General features: G+C 46.7%; 1 protein-coding gene across 6 annotated transcripts in view; it reads left to right on the top strand.

The window, feature by feature from the left end:
- Positions 1–21,298, top strand: part of SAMD12 (sterile alpha motif domain containing 12) — a 203,911-nt gene that overhangs the window by 160,298 nt on the left and 22,315 nt on the right. The gene's annotated exons all lie outside the window — the stretch shown is intronic.

Below are 21,298 nucleotides of genomic sequence, written 5' to 3'. Positions count from 1 at the left end.
CTCATCCTGAAGCAAAGTTCTTAAACCGAGGTACTATTTCTGGGTTAGCGGAGGCTGTAACCTGAAGTGTATGTAACCTGAAGCGTATGTAACCCGAGGTACCACCGTACTAGCCATTGAAGCACCTTTTTTAGTTTTATCCAATGGATTGCAGTACATTCCAAAAGGTTAGCTAAACTTGTAAATAAGCCTCATTTCACGATGCAGGTTAGGCAAATGATCCATGCAGTCATTTCTGCAGACGGTGGGTCAATTCCCACCACTTGTAGCTACAGTTTGCACCAGCGTAGCTTGGAATCCTTGGCTTTATTGAGAAGATGTAAGTAGAGAATGAGATATAAAACATGGATGATTATGATTGAAGTACATTCTCCCCCAGGGGATCGTGTCACAACTGATGATTTCATTTATTTTTTGTGTCTCTTTAATGAAAATTCACTCTGCTGGATATTTAGCTAGCCCAAGGAAACTTTTCCATTTGTTATTTATGATGTGTAGAGTTTCTGTTCTGTAGGCTGGAGACGCTATATTTTAGAACGAACCAAGATGCAGATTACTTCTCACTTGACTCTTCTTATTCAATTACTACCTTTTCTCTCCCCCTGTTCCACTTGGCTTGGCAATTGTCCCATTACTTTTAGCAACCATATGCAAGCTATTATCCATGCTAAATGACCAATAGGGTTTTTTTTAATATATGAAAAAGTCTGGCTTTTTTCATTTATTTTTAATTTGCTATCAACTCTGTTGCTGTAACTGATCATCTGACTGTCCAGTTACAAACTTGAATATTTCCGTCTTTACAGCACGAGGTGTAAATTCCAGCTAATATCTATTCCAGTAGGTGTTTCCTGTTTCCTCTTGAGCTTAAAGAGATTTCCCATCCTTTGCTTATTTATTCCGTGCCTCGGCCTTCCAGTAACAAGAGTTCTCTGGGCAGTGTGCAAAATAAAAATAAATCGCAAATACAGTACAGTTGCAAATTAAGAAGCACCAGATAAGGCAGCTAGAACTTGAAAGCAGATCACTTGATCAAATGATCAATATATATTTTTTAAAAATGAAGCTGTGATGCATTAGAGCAGAGCAGGGATGGAGAACCTGTGACCAGGGATAGTTCAGTTGGTTAGAGCGTAGTAGAAGAGAAGAAGAGTTTGGATTTGATATCCCGCTTTATCACTAGCCGAAGGAGTCTCAAAGTGGCTAACATTCTCCTTTCCCTTCCTCCCCCACTACAAACACTCTGTTAGGTGAGTGAGGCTGAGAGACTTCAGAGAAGTGTGACTGGCCCAAGGTCACCCAGCAGCTGCATGTGGAGGAGCGGGGAAGTGAACCCGGTTCACCAGATTACGAGTCTACCACTCTTAACCACTACACCACGCTGGCTCTCATTGTCAGTAGTGCTGACAATGTCAAGGTCATAGAATCGATCCCCATACAGGACAACAGCATATTCCTGCATTGCATGGGGTTGGACTAGATGATCCTTTGGGTCCCTTCCAGGTCTACAGTTCGATGATTCTATTATTCTCTTGGTCCTTGCATGGCTCCATCAGCATAGCCAAAGACAAGGATGGATGAGACTTGCCCAGCAACATCCAGTGGGCTGAAGGTTCCCCATCCTTGGAACAGGGCGTTGGAAAAACAAGCCCAGCGATCATGCTATAAATCACAGCACTGTGTGAAATTGTAAAGGTCTGGCCAGACAAAAAGGTTTTTGCCTAGCATCAGAAAGATATTAAAGCGGGTGCCAAAGTGTGCTTTTTTGAGGAAGGCTGAAACTGGCACACCAACCTTAGCTGGTAAAAGGCAATCTAAGCCACAGAGGCCACTTATGTCTCAGGTGACAAAGATGGATTGCCCCAAAACTTTGGATCTGACTCCAGAGGATCCTTTAATGCAGTCCTCTCCAGAACAGGCCGAACACGTATTGAACCTGTCTGTTGCTTCCCTAGATCCTTCTGCTTTTGGACAGATACCTCAGCATTTTTGGACCCTCTTGCACTCATGTCCTGGTTGTCTACTGTGAGAACAAGATGCTGGACTAGGTGGGCCTTTGGCCTGATCCAGCAGGCCTCTTATTATGTTCTTACAATAACCCCATTCTGGATAGCCTCGGGGTTTGGAGATGAATTTCCCCTGTTCTGGGTCCACTGCCCACCTGTGCCAGTTTTCAGTCACATTGAAGATTTCATTTTTAAAGCAACAATCTAATATTTTTTATGAAACAATTCCATTGCCATTTTTATTAGGTGACAGGGGAAGCTTTAGATAAGAATGGGTCTGTACTAGGCAGTGACTTGCTGGTTGGTATTCTGTAACATTTAGGCTAGCCTTTTAATAACTGGGATCGCCACACATTGATCTGTGTTCTGTTGAGCTAGAATATGGTGGAAATGGCCTTACCTTTACAAAGAAGCAAACACTCCTTAACAGAACCTTATTGGAGGTTTCATAGAATCATAGAATCTTAAATTTGGATTCTCAAGGGTCATCTTGTCCAACCCTCTACAATGCAAGAATCTCAGGGAAGCATCCATGACAGAACCTCTGCTTGAAAACCTCCAAGGAAGGAGAGTCCACAACCTCCTGAGGAAGACCGTTCCACTGTCGAACAGCTCTTACTGTCAGAATCGTCCTTCCTGGTGTTCAGTCAGAATCCCCTGACTTGTAACTTGAAGCCATTGATTCAGGTCCCACCCTTCAGAGCAGGAGAAAACAAGCTTGCTCCATCTTCCATGTGACAGCCCTTGAGATATTTGAAGATGGCTGACATATCTCCTCTCAGTTTCCTCTTCCAGGTTCATTATTGGAATTCAGGTCTCAAACCAATGGCTTCAAGTTACAAGCAAAGAGATTCTGACTACACATCAGGAGGATCTTTCTGACAGTAAGAGTCATTTGACAGTGGAACAGACTCCCTCAGGAGGTTGTGGACTCTCCTTCCTTGGAAGAAGAAGAAGAAGAAGAAGAAGAAGAAGAAGAAGAAGAAGAAGAAGAAGAAGAAGAAGAAGTTTGGATTTGGTATCCCGCTTTATCACTACCCTAAGGAGTCTCAAACCGGCTAACAATCTCCTTTCCCTTCCTCTCCCACAACAAACACTCTGTGAGGTGAGTGAGGCTGAGAGACTTCAGAGAAGTATGACTAGCCCAAGGTCATCCAGCAGCTGCATGTGGAGGAGCGGGGACACGAACCCAGTTCACTAGATTACGAGTCCACCGCTCTTAACCACTACACCACACTGGCTCTCTTGGAGGTTTTTAAGTAGAGGTTGGATGGCCATCTGTCATGGATGCTTTCATTGTGATTCCTGCATTGCAGGGGGTTGGACTGCATGACCCTTGTGGGTAACTTTCAACCCTAAAATTCTGTGCTTCTGTGATTCCCATAGTCATGTCTTGTTCCAGTTAGTTCCCATGGTCTGGCTTGTTGACAGCCAGCGCTGGAAGCCGATCACTAACAGTGAAATGACTCTTACTGCGTTGTACGGGCACGCTGCGCTTAGTGACGGCTGTGAGTGAGGTATTGTGCTGGTACTCTGTACTTGTCTGTTTCTGCCTGCTTTCATTAATGCGCTTGGCCCAAGTACTCGCGCTTCCCTGGAATGGAGTCTGACAGTGCCATTTACTTTCCAAGTGCTGCTGATGCAATCTTACCCGCTAAGATGCAGAGAATCATCAATCACTGCAGGGGAGCATTTGCCACAGCAGTTGCCACAGCAAACAAGAGAGGGGAGCCAGAGGGAGCTGGCATGAACGAGATCTGCCTGCTGGGCCTAATGGTGTTGCCACAGAAGAACAAGGCAGCCACACCCTTGCCTGGCCTACTGCAGGCATTGATTGATTGCCATTATTTGGAGGACTAAATGCCCCCAGCTGTGCACATGGGGGAATGCTCCTGTTGTTAGGTGTAGGACACATATGCGGTAAGCACATCACAACAAAGGTCTCTGTGGTTCGAATATAGTGGACTGCAGTTCCCATCATCTCTGACCATTGGCCGTGCTTGGTTCAGGTTGATGCAAGTCAGAGTCCTGCAATACCTGGAGAACCACAGGGTCTCCATCCCGGATCTGTCTAGTCCAGTACCCTGCTTTCCCCTGTGGCCAGCAAGATACTTCTGGGAAGACCAGAAAGGTCTTGCTTTGTTACTGATATACAGCAGCAGGCAGCTTCCAGACCTGGAGATAGCCTGGGGTATAGAACGGAGTGCCCTCCAGATGTTGTTGGACTCCAACTCCCATCAACTTGACCCAGTGCAGCCAATAGATAGAGTTGATGGGAACTGTCAGATGCTGGAGTGGTTGCTTGAGAGCAAACAGGCAAGACTCCGACCTTTCTTTTCCAGGCTTTATTCTTAGTGCAAAACTATTTACAATGCAGAGCGTCACAAGTCCATGTCTGCTCAGTCACTAGCAGAATCTGGGAGTGGGTGGTCCTTATACCTTCCCCAGCATAACAGTCGCTTGACACCCAACCTTCTCCTTCCCTCCCCATGCCGAAACCTACTGCACAGAGTGGGCGCTGGCAAAGGGGTACTTCCCTCCTCTCTGGCTTGCTCAGGGTCAGTGTTGAGGCTCTCCCTAGCATCCCCTGGTCCCACCACCTCCTCCCCACTGGAGGTGGGGCTTTCCTCCTCACCAGAGGAGGAACTGCTTCGCAAGACTTTCGGAGGTTCCCTATAACACAACTGCCCTTCCACCTCTCGCCTCTGAGCTGATGGCAGTTCCCTGACAGGAACTGCATTTCAACAACATTTGGCAGAGCGGGGTGGGTGGGTCTAGGTTGGATACCTGTGCATTTACATAGTAACTGCCTAATAGACCTCCATGAATTTGTCTCATCCCCATCTAATCTAAGCGAGCAGCCATCACCACATCTTCAGGCAATGGAGACCATAAATTAATTCTGTGCTACGTACCTTATTTTCACTGCCCTGAATCTGTTGTTGGGTGACCCCGAGTTCTAACAAAAAATGCAAAGGATCTCCATCCGCTTTTCTCAAATTGTACATCATTTTATAAGCCGGTTCCATAACAGCGTGATTCCTTCACAAGTTTATTTCAGTTCAGTATGGTTTGCACCCATGTAATTGGGTGTAGCGCTGCAACCTCCACCATCTTTCCCCCTAAACTTAAGATGCCTCAAATACTTTAGCCCAGATATGGGGAACCTATACCCCCCCAAAAAAAAATGTTTGTTGGACTCCAACTCATATGATCCCTGACCATTGGCCATGCTGGCTGGGTCTTTTGGGAGATGGAGTCCAATAACATCAGGCTCCCCATCCCTGCTGTAGGGATTTTTAAGATGTGGTGGAAAGTAGCGTAATCAAATCAATAAAAGCATGGACAATTCCATATATCTAGGGCGTTGCATATTCGCCGTAGTTGATTTAAAAAATATATATCTAGAAAGCCTGGATTCAGTGACCTGTACATGTTATGCCAGTAGAGAGCATTTGCATAATTCATGCTACAGGGTTTTAAAGATCAGTTCACACAATTTTATTCTAGTTGTCGGAATGCCACTGAATCCCAACTGCTGTCATTGAAAATTCTCTTGAGCCACCTCTGCTGCTTCCGGAATTTTAGCAGATGTGGCCCACAAACATTCAAGTGTGTCTTGTGGGTGAGTGGGGAATGCTTTCTAAAAATTCTGAAATGAAAGCTTAAATTTTCAGGCAGCTGAATCCTAAACCCAAAACTGTTGTACCTTGCTTTTCGAAAAGCTTACCGTATTTTTCGTCCCATAGGACGCTCCGTCCCATAGGACGCACCTAGTTTTTGGGGGGAGAAATAAAGGAAAATTTTTTTCCTTTATTTCCCCCCCAAAACCAGGTCGGGGAAACCGAACCAGGTCGAGAAACAGCGGGATGGCGGCGCTGAGCCTCCTTGCTGTCCCCCGAACTTGTGGGGCTGGCCGATGTCTGTCCGGCAGGCTGGGCACTCTGCTTCAGGGCGCCCCTCGTGCCGGGTGGCAGGCTGCTATCCGCAGCGTGGGGAGCCCTGTGGGGAACTCCCGCAGGGCTCCAACACGCTGCGGATGTCTGTCCAGCGGGCGGGGCGCCCTGCTTCAGGGCGCCCCTCGCGCCGGGCGGCAGGCTGCTATCCGCAGCCTAGACAGCCCTGCGGGAACTCCCGCAGGGCTGCCTAGGCTGCAGATGTGTTCCTGAAGCCTGGAGAGTGAGAGGGGTCGGTGCGCACCGACCCCTCTCGCTCTCCAAGCTTCAGCGAAAGCCTGCATTCGTCCCATAGGACGCACCCAGATTTCCCCTTCATTTTTGGAAGGGAAAAAGTGCGTCCTATAGGGCGAAAAATACGGTAGTTATTGAATGTTTTGGCTCCTGAACGCTGCAAACCCAGAAGTGAGTCTTCCGGTTTGCGAACTATTTTTGGAAGCCAATTGTCCGATGGGCCTTCCACGGCTTCCGATTGGCTGCAGGAGCTTCCCGCAGCCAATCAGAAGCCGTGCTTTGGTTTCTGAATGTTTTGGAAGTCAAACGGACTTCTGGAACAGATTCCGTTCAACTTCCGAGGTATGACTGTATGATGATTTGTGTTTTCATGTGGTGCTGTGGAATTGCAAGATAAACACAGCCTTGCATAAGCATGCCCATAGAATTTGTGATCACTTATCAGAAGGGTTTGAAAGCGCTCAGAGCTCTTCAGTATATATGTGTAACGATTCAGCGGCTGAAATCTCTTTTAAGAACAATATTAAATAACTATCAGGCCTCAATTGGGTGCTAAATTGGATACCGGTTCACTGTGGACTTGTGACACCGAGAGACAGAATACAGGAGCCAGGAGGAAACGTGTCAACCGTGGACGTACAATGTGACACTTTAAAGAGTTGAATTATACAGCGTTAAGTATGTTTCTAGTTTAGCGATAAAGGATTACACTGGAAAAAATGTAGAGGCCGTTGAGAATAAGTGTAAGAGAAGGGACCTCAAATTAATTGGTGTTGCAGAAAAGAACAGTTGACATTGAAACAGCTAATAACTAATAATGGTAAGGACTTGTTGGGAAAGTTTCTTCCACCCTTGAAAAGTGGAGAGAAGCTGTACAGAATACTAAGATGTGTTTTCTATACAGTGGCCTCTTTTCCATTGCGAGGTGGAGTCTTTGAAGTCTGAAATTAAAGCCCGATCCTCAGGAAGAGCTGGGCGGCAGGTTCCTCATGTACATGCATACCCAACAGGCTCTTGCATCCATAATCTACCACTCTGAGAGTTGGCATGGTGGTGGTCAATTGGGCCCACATTCCCACCATTCATTTAAACCCTATGATATGCTATGATATGAAAACAAATAATTCTGAAAACTGAATTCTGTTAAGGGTGCTGAAGGTTATTTGCCTTACAGAACTACAATTTCTGACGTCCATGTGAAAAGGGATTGTGTGCCCTCCGACATGGCGCAGAGGAAAACTGGGGTGCACGTTTTTGAGGACCTTGCTCCTGCATGAGTCACATGACTCATGTGAGAGCATGAAACACCCCCCCAAAAAAAATGAGTGTCTTTCGGAGCTGAAATCTCCCAGGAGCCAGAACACTGGCCCCCAAAACAGGGTGTCCCAATTAAATAAGGGCAGTTGAGAAGTATGGGGTTCATGGTTAAACAGCCCTGTCAGAGGAGTAGGGGGCCTCCTCTCAGAATCTGTAACAGAATTCCCAGAATTCCGTGGGGGAATGTAGCCTAGGAGTCTGTGGGCCAAAGCTGGATCCTACTGTTTATTTATACCCAGCCCATCTGGCTGGGTTTCCCCAGCCACTCTGGGCGGCTTCCAACAAAATATTAAAATACAGTGGTCTGTTAAACATTAAAAGCTTCCCTACACAGGGCTGCCTTCAGATGTCTTCTAAAAGTCTGGTAGTTGTTCTTCTCTTTGACATCTGGTGGGAAGGCGTTCCACAGGGCGGGTGCCACTGCTGAGAAGGCCCTCTGCCTGGTTCCCTGTAACTTGGCTTCTCGCAGTGAGGGAACCGCTGGAAGGCCCTCGGCGCTGGACCTCAGTGTCTGGGCTGAACAATGGGGGTGGAGACGCTCCTCCAGGTGTACTGGACCGAGGCCGTTTAGGGCTTTCAAGGTCAGCACCAACAATTTGAATTGTGCTCGGAAACGTACTGGGAGCCAATGTAGGTCTTTCAAGACTGGTGTTATGTGGTCTCGGCGGCCGCTCCCAGTCACCAGTCTAGCTGCTGCATTCTAGATTAGTTGTAGTTGCAGTTTCCGGGTCACCTTCAAAGGTAGCCCCACATAGAGCGCATTGCAGTATAAAGTGAGATCTCACCCAGGAGCAGGAGGGAGGGGGGACCTTTCAGAACCTGAGGACTACCTTCCCTCGCAACCAACCTGCTGGGTTCCAGTAATGGCGGTTGTGGCCAGGCTCACACCTCTCGCCCTCCAGGTAAACAAGAGCTGTTGTTATAACAGTTCAAGGGCACATATAAGACATATAAGCCTCAGAAGGCCTGCTCCTAAGTGCCCCTCACTCCAAAGTACAGGAGGCAGCACCAAGAGAGAGAGAGAGCCTGTTCTGTGTGGGGTGTCCTGTTTGCTGGATGCTTTCCTTAATGCAGGGCTTTAAATTCTGGGCTATAGCTGCCATTGTCCCTTACCAGTGATCCTGTTGACTAGGACAGACAAGGCCATATCCTTGCTTTAAAACAATAGTGTTTAACAGTTTCAAAGGTGAGACTGACCCACCTTTAGTTCAGCTGGGGTTTCACTTCTCAGTTTTCCAACCTATATTTATATGGCAGCTTCATTGCAGTCTCCGGTCAACTTCATCTCCCATCACTTGAAAACCAGTCCTGTAAATCGGTCTTGCTCAACCTGATGGCTTCTGAATCCTTTGGAGCATAACTCCCATCATCTTTTGCCATTCACCACACTGGCTGGAGCTGATAGGAGATACCCCTCCTCTTAAAACACACACATACACACACACACAAAACTCTCACCTTTCACCTACTCTGAAGTCTTTTAAGCCCCAGGCAAAGACTTTATTCCCTCTGTCTTCTTACCATTTTTCTAATATTTTAGACGTGTTATTTTAGTCCCTCTGGAATTCTGACGGTGATTAGTATTACTTGCACGGTGGTCCCTGTTCTTAGAGGTTTGCAAAGATGCTGAAATCGTTTTCGTTAAGGGTTTCTGTTTTGTTTTTAAGGCCCTATTATGTACCGCATTCTGAATGTAATTGGGTATTTTAATTGTTTTATGGTTTATTGTGCATCGTCACCTAGAGGCTTTCACACGAGGCGACAAATGAAACGAAATAAGCGCAGGGATGCCGTTCGCAGCCCCTGCACAGTTTGTGCCCTCGCATGTTCAGCTGAAAGCCTGAGCAGAAACATCCCCCTTGACCACTTGAGGTCTTAACTCATCCGGACGCCCAAGTCTCAGAGACCGGCTACTCCTGGGTTAGCAGATAAACCTTGGTCTGTGGGAAAGCAGGCTTTGTGGAGGAGACAAGCATCTTGAGGGGAGATTGAGAGCAAGCAGGAATTGAGCTTACAGTTTAAGTTTAAGAAATGAAGAGGGAGTGGGGGGCATCACCAGGAGTATGCAACGGAACAGAACAAGTAGTGGAAGAAAATTGTAGTACAGTGGTACCTCTTCTTGCGTTCACCTCTGGTTATGTATCCTTTGGGACACGCATGTGGCAAACCTGGAAGTGTTTTTCCGGGTTTCACCCCATGCGCACATGTGCAGAAGCACTCTATCATTCCGCGTGCATGAGCAGAACAGGGACCTCCAGTTACGGAAACCTCAGGATCCGACCGGAGCTCTGGAACGGACACCGTCTGCAACCAGAGGTACCACTGTACAGGATCAGCCCAAAGCATTTTGGCACCTGAGGTGTGCCCCAAAATGTTCTTCCCTTCATTGCCTTCTTACAGGGCCATCGCTCCCTTTGGAGGAGAGCTGTAGGGTCTCCTTAAAGGGCCCACAACTGATTCTGCAGTCCCATAGGGGAGGATTTCGATTAATTTTGCATTTGAAGGCAAACTGAAGCACAACCATCCTTCAAAATTCACACTTCTCCAGATTTTGCAATGCAGGCAACGTGTACAACAACGCATATATAAGAGTGCATCAAAATGCATATATTGCCAAAAATAACATACACAAATCCATTATATTGGGGTAAATTGGGTATATTAGTTAAAACTGCATACAAATACATGTTTATTAGGAGAAATTCGCACTAAAATGCTAATGAATTTTCATGAGGATTTTTATTTTATCTTAATATGAATTGTTGGGGGAATGTGGAGAACTGAATTTAAGACTAGGACAAGGGGAAACTCTAAGAACTGAAATGGACAGATTTTCCCATCCCTAGTCACATTTTCCTGCGTGGCTGCGGAGAGAAGAAGCTGTAAGGGAGTCATCCTTAGAGTCTGGGAGCATTGGGAGAGCCACATCCTCAGACCAGGAAGGGTGACTGGTGAGTCACCAGGCAGACTCTGGGACCTTGAGGCAAGGAGCTTGACACTTGGTGGCCGTGACTCACTGCACGAGTCCCTGGGAACTCTCAGCTTCCATGCAGTGAATCATTCATGTGCAGCCGTTCGTCATTTGGAACAGCATTTCCACTTAGTGCGCTTGTATGGGTTACAGAGTTCAAGAACGCATGCTAAGAAGCCAAGGTACCTGGTCTCAGCCCCAACTCAAAGCCAAGGGAGACAGAGGCGTCTGAGCAAAGCAGCAGTCCCTGCCCACAACATCTGCATATAGGAATTGCTCTCAAACTGCCTTCTCTGTACAACATCATGCACTAGGATGCAAGCATAGGCTGTTGTTGTTTAGTCGTTTAGTCTTGTCCGACTCTTCGTGACCCCATGGACCAGAGCATGCCAGGCACTCCTGTTTTCCACTGCCTCCCGCAGTTTGGTGCTGGTAGCTTCGAGAACACTGTCCAACCATCTCGTCCTCTGTCGTCCCCTTCTCCTTGTGCCCTCAGCCTTTCCCAACATCAGCGTCTTTTCCAGGGAGTCTTCTCTTCTCATGAGGTGGCCAAAGTATTGGAGCCTCTGCTTCTGGATCTGTCCTTCCAGTGAGCACTCAGGGCTGATTTCCTTCAGAATGGATAGGTTTGATCTTCTTGCAGTCCATGGGACTCTCAAGAGTCTCCTCCAGCACCATAATTCAAAAGCATCAATTCTTCAGCGATCAGCCTTCTTTATGGTCCAGCTCTCACTTCCATACATCACTACTGGGAAAACCAGAGCTTTAACTATATGGACCTTTGTTGGCAAGGTGATGTCTCTGCTTTTTATAGGCTGAGCTGGCAATAACTCTGAGCCTGTAGGTTTTCTCCTGTTAAGAGTCTGCCAGGTTCTTTCTGCCCACCAAGAGACCAGCCTTTTTGAAATCAAAAGTTGGCCGTCCTAATGGAGATGCTCTCAAGTGGTCTCTATGCACCCCACTGGCTCATGTGAAGACACATCTACAAAAAGACATTGGGTGGGGTGTGTTTTGTAACAGGCTCTCCAGGATGTGGGAAGATGAGGGGGGAATACAAGTGAAGAAGGCCTCCACGCCCCTTAGTCCTGAAGGTAGTCTTGGGCAGAGAGGACCTTCCACCCTGATTTCCCTACTACCCACCAAGACATGCCCACTGTGTCATCACTCATTATCCACAAGTTCCAGACTAAGACTCTGGTCATCCAGTTAAAGAAATCCTAGTGATGGATCAAATGAGTTTGCAATGCAATCCTATGCCTTTTTAGGAATAAGTCACTTAAGAATAAGTTACTCAGAGCTCAGTAGGGCTGACGTCCAGGAAAGAGCCTTCTCAGTCCTATACATGTCTGCTAAGATGTAAACACAGAAGTAGGTCTCATTGAGTCTAATGAGGCTTACTTACAGGTAAGTGGGTCTAGAACTGCAGCCTTAATTACTTAAAGCAGCATAAACTTGCATATGACTAAAAGAAGTGTGCAAACTTTGATTTTAGATGGTGTGTTATGGTGGGCACGTCTTTCAATTTACTGGGCAAATATTTGTCAACTGACCAAGCAATTGGCCATGTATTTGATGGCTGTCAAATCTTATCAAACGTTCCATAAAGTCATGATGCTGATTAGTCTGCTGTTCCTTAGCAGACGTGCCTTTTAAAACTACTGCTTTTTTAAAATTAGTTGTTGTTCCTTAGCTTTATTTCTGTTTTAATTTCCTTTTTTTAAATAACATGTAGGCTGGCCCTGGTGTTCTAGGATAAAAGCCAAGGAGAAGAATTGCTCAGTGAATCATTCATATTTATAGAAACCTTACCTAATATTCTTAAAAGTTATAATAATTTATGGGAGGGGATTAAAAAGTTTATGTTGTCTCCAAAAGCTACCTTATCTGTGTCTTTTTGCAATGAGCAAAAATTCATATAATAATTCATACTTTGATTTGTACGTTGCTTTTGCACAAAAATAATCACGCTCAAAGCAGCTTACAACAAAGAAAACTGAAATACATCTCAAAATCACCTACCACAAGAACAATTTCAAGATAAGATTAAAAAAAACAACAGCACCCAATAACATAATAGCAAATGTAACAACATGCAAGGAATGCGGGTGGCGCTGTGGGTTAAACCACAGAGCCTAGGACTTGCCGATCAAAAGGTTGGTGGTTCGAATCCCCGTGACGGGGTGAGCTCACGTTGCTCGGTCCCTGCTCCTGCCAACCTAGCAGTTCAAAAGCACGTCAAAGTGCAAGTAGATAAATAGGTACCGCTCCAGCGGGAAGGTAAACGGCGTTTCCGTGCACTGCTCTGGTTCGCCAGAAGCGGCTTAGTCCTGCTGGCCACATGACCCAGAAGCTGTACACTGGCTCCCTCGGCCAATAAAGTGAGATGAGTGCCGCAACCCCAGAGTCGGTCACGACTGGACCTAATGGTCAGGGGTCCCTTTACCTTTACCTTTAACAACATGCAAAGAACATTTCAGTGCTATAAATACAACAACATTCACATCAACAGCATCACATCTCCTGGCAATAGCAAAAATAGCAAGGGCTTTTGACAGTTTCACCTTGGTCCTGGAAACACCCCTCCCATGCTATTGCTCATAGAATCTCTCCTGCAGCGACTTGCAAACCTTGCAAAGAAAGTGTTGGGTAGCTGGAAACATCTTTCCCATGCTGATGCTGCAGGCTGTTGATTGTTGAAGTATTTTTAATTGCAAGTTAATGCTTTAAAAATTACTGATTTTGCAACATTTGAACGTTCCCCCCTCCCCCATGACTCAAATGCCTCGCCCTCTGGTGCGTTGCGTGTCATAGCTGGTGCCGAATTAGAACAGCCATTCTCTCCACTGTGAGAATAGGGAAGAGGAGGAAATGCCCCTTCTAAGATTCCTACTGCGGTTGTTGCTAAGTACTTATATTTTTTTTAAAAAACAGCAATTAACCTATTAAAAAAATAATTGCCCAGTAAATAAAAAAAAGAATGCTTTCTGTCAGTTAAAAAAGCTTGCAAAAGGATGGTTAAGGGAGTGGTCCTAAGCTTCCAGGAAGGGCAGGCAGGCAGTCTGTTGGACGCTGCTGGTTTTCCTCTCCTCTTTCAAAGAAGGGAACAATCATAGAATTGTAGGGTTGGAAGGGACCCTGTGGAACATCTCGTAGTCCAACCCTCCCTCCAATATGCAGCTATCGGGGATTGAACTTACAATCTTGGCATCATCAGCACCACACTCTAACCAACTGAGCTATCTAGGCTGAGAGGTCAGAGGGCTTTTCCAGTTCAGCAACTGTTCTGGGGGGCATGTCTGGGGCAGATAGGGTTTGCTGGTTCCAAACCCTCTTGTCCCCCAGACATTTCTCTGGAATGGGGATGGGGGTGGAGAGATTATGCCAGCCCTGGGATTGGCATGGTTATTTCCCCTTTCATTGTGTGAAGGTAACAAGCCCAAGTAAAATGGTTGAGTTCAATGGGGATGACTCCAAAATAAGTACGTATAGACTGGAAACATGCATAGGAAGGCTGCCTTATATCCAGTTAGACCATCTGTCAGTCTTGCTTGCACAATTCAGAGTGTTGGTGCTGACCTTTAGAGCCCTAGATGGCGTCGGTCCAGTATATCTGAAGGAGCGTCTCCACCCCCATCGTTCAGCCCGGACACTTGAGCTCCAGCACCGAGGGCCTTCTGGCCGTTCCCTCGCTGCGAGAAGCCAAGTTACAGGGAACCAGGCAGAGGGCCTTCTCAGTAGTGGCACCCACCCTGTGGAACACCCTCCCACCAGATGTCAAAGAGAAGAGCAACTACCAGACTTTTAGAAGACATCTGGAGGCAGCCCTGTTTAGGGAAGCTTTTAATGTTTGATGCATTACTGTATTTTAATATTTTGTTGGAAGCCGCCCAGAGTGGCTGGGGAAGCCCAGCCAGATGGGCGGGGTATAAATAATAAATTATTATTATTATCGTCAACACTGACTGGCAGCAGCTGCCCTGGATTTCTGGCCAAAGTCTTCCCAAACCCTAAATGGAGACAACAGTAATTGAGGGGGAGGGGGGCTTTTGCATGCAAAGAATGTGCAGGTACTTGCAGGAAGCAAATTGCTTTAAAAGGGCAAAGCAGAGTCAGGACTAGAAGGAGAGAGTCAAGAAGAGGGAAATGGAGTTGTGTGGCTTTGGGATTCTGCTGCTTAGTGCAGGTTTTATGATGCAATAGCCCTTTGATAGTAGTCTATGCCAACCAGGATGCATTTAGGCTATTACCGTAGAACTAGGAAGGAAAAGTACTGGGCAGGGATTTTATATATAATTATATGTGTAATAAACCACTTTTATATTTCATCAGCGGCAGCTAACTGAGAACACCCGTAAGCTCAGAACTAGCAATCTACTATTTTAAGATATCCCAGAGCAAGTTAATTTTAGAGTTAGTGCTTTGTAATTTTAACTAGAGCATTGCATCATTGGAGGATTTCACTTTTTTTTACAGCGTTTTAAGAAGGGAAACTCGTGATTATCTCCAATTTTTATGCACGTGCAACACCTGGAGGAGGATGGGGGTTCCAGCAGACAGCCATCACCTGGGGGGCAAATGAGCCCTATGTCTGACCCAGGTGAAGACGGAACCATCCAAAATGCATACTGTATAGCAGCGGTTTTCATCCAGTGTGCCGTGACACCCTGGGGTGCCTTGAACAATGGTCGGGGGTGCCATGGGCAACACTGGTCTCTGTCCCTCTTTCTTTCCTTCCCTCCCTCCTCTAATGCCCTCTTGCATCTCTGCCTCCCAAAGGCTTGCATAGCTGTTAGATGCAGCAGCCCTGGCTATAAGCTCCCTAGGACAATGGTGCCTCTAGGGCTGGCTGGGGAGGATGTGCTTCCCAGGCCCCTGTGGGGCATTGTAAGGAAGAACCTCTCTTTGGGGCAGGGGGGCAGCTCAGAGAAACCTCTGCTATATAGTAGGAATGGAGAACCAGATGTTGCTGGACTGCAGTTCCCATCATGCCCCACCACTGCCTATGCCAACAAGGGTTTGTGGGAAAGTTCAGGGAGGCAGGAGAGGATATATTGTTTAATGATATTCTTCCTAACTTGCGTTAGCAAATTATATGTCTTAGCAGAGTTTAAACATTCCCCCTTAAACACACAGTGGTTTGCTTGTTGCAGGCTCGTCTGAACCTCTCTATACAGTGGTACCTCAGGTTACATACGCTTCAGGTTACATACTCCGCTAACCCAGAAATAGTGCTTCAGGTTAAGAACTTTGCTTGAGGTTGAGAACAGAAATCGTGCTCCGGCAGCACAGTGGCATCAGGAGGCCCCATTAGCTAAAGTGGTGCTTCAGGTTAAGAACAGTTTCAGGTTAAGTACGGACCTCCGGAACAAATTAAGTACTTAACCCGAGGTACCACTGTATAAGATTCCTGGTAAGATCCCTTCTTGTCCCTCTTAAAAAGAATAGACACAACAATCTTATTAAAGTCAATATAAAAGTAGTTTACTCACATTCATTCAGTTCACAGTTAGATCCCTGAAGGCAGACTTAGGTTACAAAAGTATATATAGATGTGGAACTATCCCATAAGGGAGTTAGTCCTAAGTGACTGCGGACAGGCAGTCACTTCTCCTCACATGTAGAAAAACAAAATGGAGAAGAGGAGCAAACGAAGGAGGTGTGCTCCCCTGTCCAGGTTAGGCCACGCTCACCTCTAGTCACATGCAGAGGAAGTTTGTCCCAGCTCAGGAGGAAACAGGAAGTTTTCTCCTGGCTGGTACAAAGCATTCCCTAGCATGTCCACTCTAGGAATGTTGTACTTGACTGCTATGTGTTTCACATCCCAGAGGGTTGATGGGTGTTGTAGTCCAACAACATATAGAGGGGCCACCACTGCTTACCTGTGCTGGGAAGTTGATCACAACTTCAGGGTGATAGCAAATCTCTTTAGAAACACTTCTAACATTTTAGAATTGGGATAGCTTTTCTGGAGAATGCCCCATCTGTCACAGCCACCCACCCTCTGCAAGAATTCACCATGATCTGAGTTGAAAGCATTTAAGGAACGAAAGGGAAGAGTCACATCAACATTTAGGCTAACTAGACATTAGGCTTAAATCATAGCCGTACTGGGGATTTACAGCCACTTTCAAATCTGGCTGGTTAAAGGAGTGTGCCAGGTGTGAGGCTATACTTCTAAATGCAGCCAAATTCAACTTGACATCATGTCTATAAAGCTGACTTAATCGCCTAGCCTGCTAACATATTTGGGTCTGCATGCCAAGTCTGATGACACAAAGTGCTGGAGTACAGTGCATCTTACACTTTTATTTCACTGCCTAAAATCCTGTTGCTCTGGAGATTTTCTTCTCTTTTCTTGTTAGCCTGGCTGGGCTGTGCAGTCAGCAGTCCTTCAGAACATTTTAATTGCAAGGAGCTTGTGGAGGCATAAATAATCCCTCTCGTTTTATTCTCACAATCTGGAGAACCAGGTTAGAAAAAGATAAAGAGCAATTGGCCCAGGATTGCTCAGTGAACTTCGCGACTGAATAGCAGGGCTGGTGGGAAACTTGGGACAGTACAGGTGTTGTTGGACTCCAACTCCCAGAATTGCTGACCACTGGCTATGCTGACTGGTGCTGATGGGAGTTGTAGGCCAAAAACAGCTGGAGTGCCACATGTTCCTTGCTGTAGAAGAGCTTCTTTTGGGATGCTGCTGTTAGCAGGTGGCAAGACCATGGTGCAAACAGTGTGGTGTAGTGGTTAGAGTGTTGGGAGACGAGGGCTCAAATCCCCACTCAGCCACGAAACTCAGTGGGTGATCTTGAGACAATCACTTATTCTCAGCCTAACCTACCTCGTGCAATTGGTGTGAGGATAAAATGGGGAGGAGGCGTCAGGAACTGGTCAAGCGTAGGTCTGCAGTAGAACAATGAAGCACCCAGTGTCAGTGAAATCAACTCTATTCAAGAAACAAAAACAGCTCAGTTCTAGGGGGCACAGCAAGCCTTCCCAGTAGGTCTTTCCTCAATGAAGCAGTTGCGAGGATTGAAGCTCTCCGCCTTCCCACTGTTCTCTAAGGCTCCTCCCTGGTTCCTTCCCCAGAAGCCTATGGCTCTGTTGTCTCATCTCTCATTGATCCTGCCTTATCTTAGTATTCTGGCCCCCTTCCACTCCTGCCTCTTGAGTGTGGACTTCTCTCGGCCACAGCTTCTCCCTGCTCACTAAACCCTGTTGCCTCTTCAGCTTCCAACACCTCCTCTTCCACCCAGTCTGCTCCCTCTTCTCCTTCTAACCACTTCACGTTGTTCCACCACCAGTCCTCAGGCTCTAAGCCTTCTTCCTGTGGGGGTTCCCCAGCAGGTGCCTTCTACCAGTCCTCTGCTGCATGCAGCCCATGACAGGAGGAGATATATGCCCTCTTGAGCTCTTTGGAGGAGAAGATGGGATATTAATGCAATAAATAAATAAACAGAGCCAGCCCTTTGTAGTCAAAGAGATTCAACAGGCAGCCTCCTTTGTGGGTGGGTGGCTTAAGAATCCAAGAGTCTTTAAATTGATTTCCTTCATTTTTCACAACCACATCAGCAGTTTTTTCATGGTACACCAGCACCCCATGGTAGACAGCATGGAAATGACTAGCAGGATGTTCCCATTGTCCTTGCCCAGTCAGAGGGTTGCTGAGCACATAAGGTTCAATTAGGCTTTCTGTTTTCAGTGGTTCTCAACCTGTGGGTCCCCAGATGTTGGACTACAACTCCCATCATCCCTGAGCTCTGGCCTTGCTAGCTAGGGGTGATGGGAGTTGTAGTTCAACAACATCTGGGGACCCACAGGTTGAGAAAGGCTGGTTTAAATGCTTCTCACTCCACTAGTGGGACGAAGTTGGGGAAGGAGGGTGGAATGGCAGTATGGGAGTTCTTGGGGTTTACGTATCGCAGTTCACATATTTACATATTCCAGCTTTTTGGAGCATGCAGTCAGGAACGAAAGTTGGGCAAAGTTTATGCCAGTTAGAAATCTACACAGAAAAGCGATCACAGGAAGCTAATTCTCAGGAACAGTGCAAACGTTTTCTCTCCCCCTGGAACAAATCACACATTTTAGATGACCCACAGTTTGAAAACCATGTTTTGAACGGGGAACTTTTTCTTCCCCTAAGCTTAGCAGTTTACCATTTATGCTGCCCTGCAGGTGGGAGATTGAATTCACTCTTGACTGAAGGAATGTGAGATTGGGACTGGGGCTGAGAACATCCTTGTTCCCAAATTCAGCCAGTCACTTGTTTCCCTGCTCCTTGTCACTGTAATAGCCATCTTGTCTGAGCACCACACAATTCCAGGTTCTCCTACAGGGATAGGAAAAAAGAGTGGGCTGAGAACTAAGAATACTCTGTGTGCTGCTTGTGAGCATCCCATAGGCTGCAATCCATACTCTAACCAGGATGGACTTGCAGGATTCATAGCATAATAAAATTGGAGGTGGGGGCAGAAGTTCATCCATTACTGAAATTGTATTGGATTATTATTATTTTTAAAGGAGATAAAGCATTTGAGAAAGCAATAGGCATCTGGTTAGTCACTGTGTGAACTAGGATACTGGACTGTGTGTACCTTTTTCCTGAGCAGCAGGACCTTCGTATGTTCTTGTTTTCTGTAATTGCCAAAACACAGACAAACTCTGCACTTTGGGACTGCACATGCTCATCTCCTAGCTCCCATAAAAAGTTCTACTTCCACTGTCAGAGGAAGTATCCCGGGAGCCACAAGTGGGGAGAACTCTGCTGTGGGCTTCCCATGGGTATCTGGTTGGCCACTGTGAGAACAAGATGCTGAACAAGATAGGCCTTTTGGACTCACAGCTGTCCATGGAGGCACAGGTCAGTTCTGTGTCCAGGGCAGCTGTCTACCAGCTCCATCTGATACACAGGCTAAGACCCTACCTGCCCTCGGACTGTCTCGCCAGAGTGGTGCATGCTCTAGTTATCTCCCGCTTGAACTACTGCAATGCGCTCTACATGGGACTACTTTTGAAGATGACTCGGAAACTACAACTAATCCAGAATGCGGCAGCTAGACTGGTGACTGGGAGCGGCCACCTTGAAAGCCCTAAACGGCCTCGGCCCAGTATACCTGAAGGAGTGTCTCCACCCCATCGTTCAACCCAGACACTGAGGTCCCACCTCAAGGGCCTTCTGGCGATTCCATTACTGTGAGAAACCAAGATGTCTTTTAAAAGTAGGATAGTTGTTTATATCCTTGGCATCTGATGGGAGGGCTTTCGACAGGGCGGGCACCACTACCGAGAAGGCCCTCTGCCTGGTTCCCTGTAACCTCACTTCTCACAGTGAGGGAACCGCCAGAAGGCCCTTGGAGCTGGACCTGAATGATGGGGGTGGAGACGCTCCTTCAGGTATACAGGACCAAGGCCGTTTAGGGCTTTCAAGGTCAGCACCAACACTTTGAATTGTGCTCGGAAACGTGCTGGGATCCAATGCAGATTTCTCAGGACCGGTGTTATATGGTCCAGCGGCCACTCGCAGTCACCACTCTAGCTGCCCCATTCTGAATTAATTGCAGTTTCCACCAGGGAATGGTATGCCAGAGATCTCTGGGTTGCGATTAAAAACCCCTTTTTGCGTTTGCCAGCACCATTAGAAAGAATGAGCTGATGTCGGGTGTCTTAAAAGGGCAGCAAATTTCTGGTTATTTCATTTCTTTCTTGTCTCATTTTTACTGCCAAGGAGGGGAGGAGGGAGGCACTTGGGGGATTTTTCTGCCTCACACGCCAAAATAATTTCACTCTATTTTGGAACTATGAACTTGTATTGGTAAGAGGGCATCATTTGCGGCTCCCACCTCAGCAAACAAGCTATCTTGGACCAGACCTGTGTGCGATTGTATTTTCAGAACTTCTGGAAAGGCATCCTGGGTGCCACCAGGACTGGCTGTGATCTCACCGCCTTCTCCTGAGCTGCAGAGAAATCGAAATTTACATGCATCACACAAATCACACCCTTTCGCTCTGCACAAACACTGCTGGCATCCGATAACCCTTTGGAAGAATGCAGTGTTTCTAAGGAGTAAGGGGAGAGTGTTAGTCGATGGGAGAGGGCCGTAGTTCAGTGGCAGGGGCCTGCAGGAGCTCCCAGGTGCAGTATCTGGCAGGGAATGCCCCTTCTCTGATATCCTGGACAGTTGCTGCTGGTCAGTGTAGACAACATTGATCTAGATGGACCAACGGTCTGATTGACCTATAACACAGCTTCCTATGTTCCTAAGCACATTTCCCAAAAGATTCTTTCCTTTTCCAGGTTGTCGTTTCACAAAACAGTGTAATAGGTCGCAACCGCGTGCGCTGGCAAGTCTGCAGTGCTTAACATCATGAGAGGGCCAACTATTTAAGCTTTCGGGTACATAATGTTCAATCCGGTGTCGGTCGTATGTGCTGTAAAATGAGCCAACACCCTGTGTATATATATTTGTGTGTGTGTGTGTTTAATATTCTAGAAGTGGTTCTGTTCCAGGAATTACTTAATCCAAATTTTGCTTTGTTTTCCCACCCCCTTTCCTTTTTCTCCCCCTCATGGCACTTTGAGCTTTGTTCGTTTTGGCTTTTCGGAGACGGATTCTGGGATGGGAAGGAAGGGTTAGGTTCCACATGGCTTGGAGGCAAGGCGTGCCTTTCTTCTTAGCTTTGGCAGAGGCACCAAGGAAAAGAGAGGAGCTTCTCAGAAAAGGGAAAGGCTTCTGTGTCTCTGAGGTTTACCCAGGCAGAGCAATTAGAGGATTAGAGCTATGAACTGACCTAACTTCTGTTAGTACTTGTGCCCGGAG

This window comes from Podarcis filfolensis (assembly GCF_964270895.1).
Source record: "Podarcis filfolensis genome assembly, chromosome: 7".
NCBI classification, from domain to species: Eukaryota; Metazoa; Chordata; class Lepidosauria; order Squamata; family Lacertidae; genus Podarcis; species Podarcis filfolensis.
The sequence above is the reverse complement of the archived record's forward strand: the minus strand, read 5'-3'. Positions and strand labels throughout refer to the sequence as shown.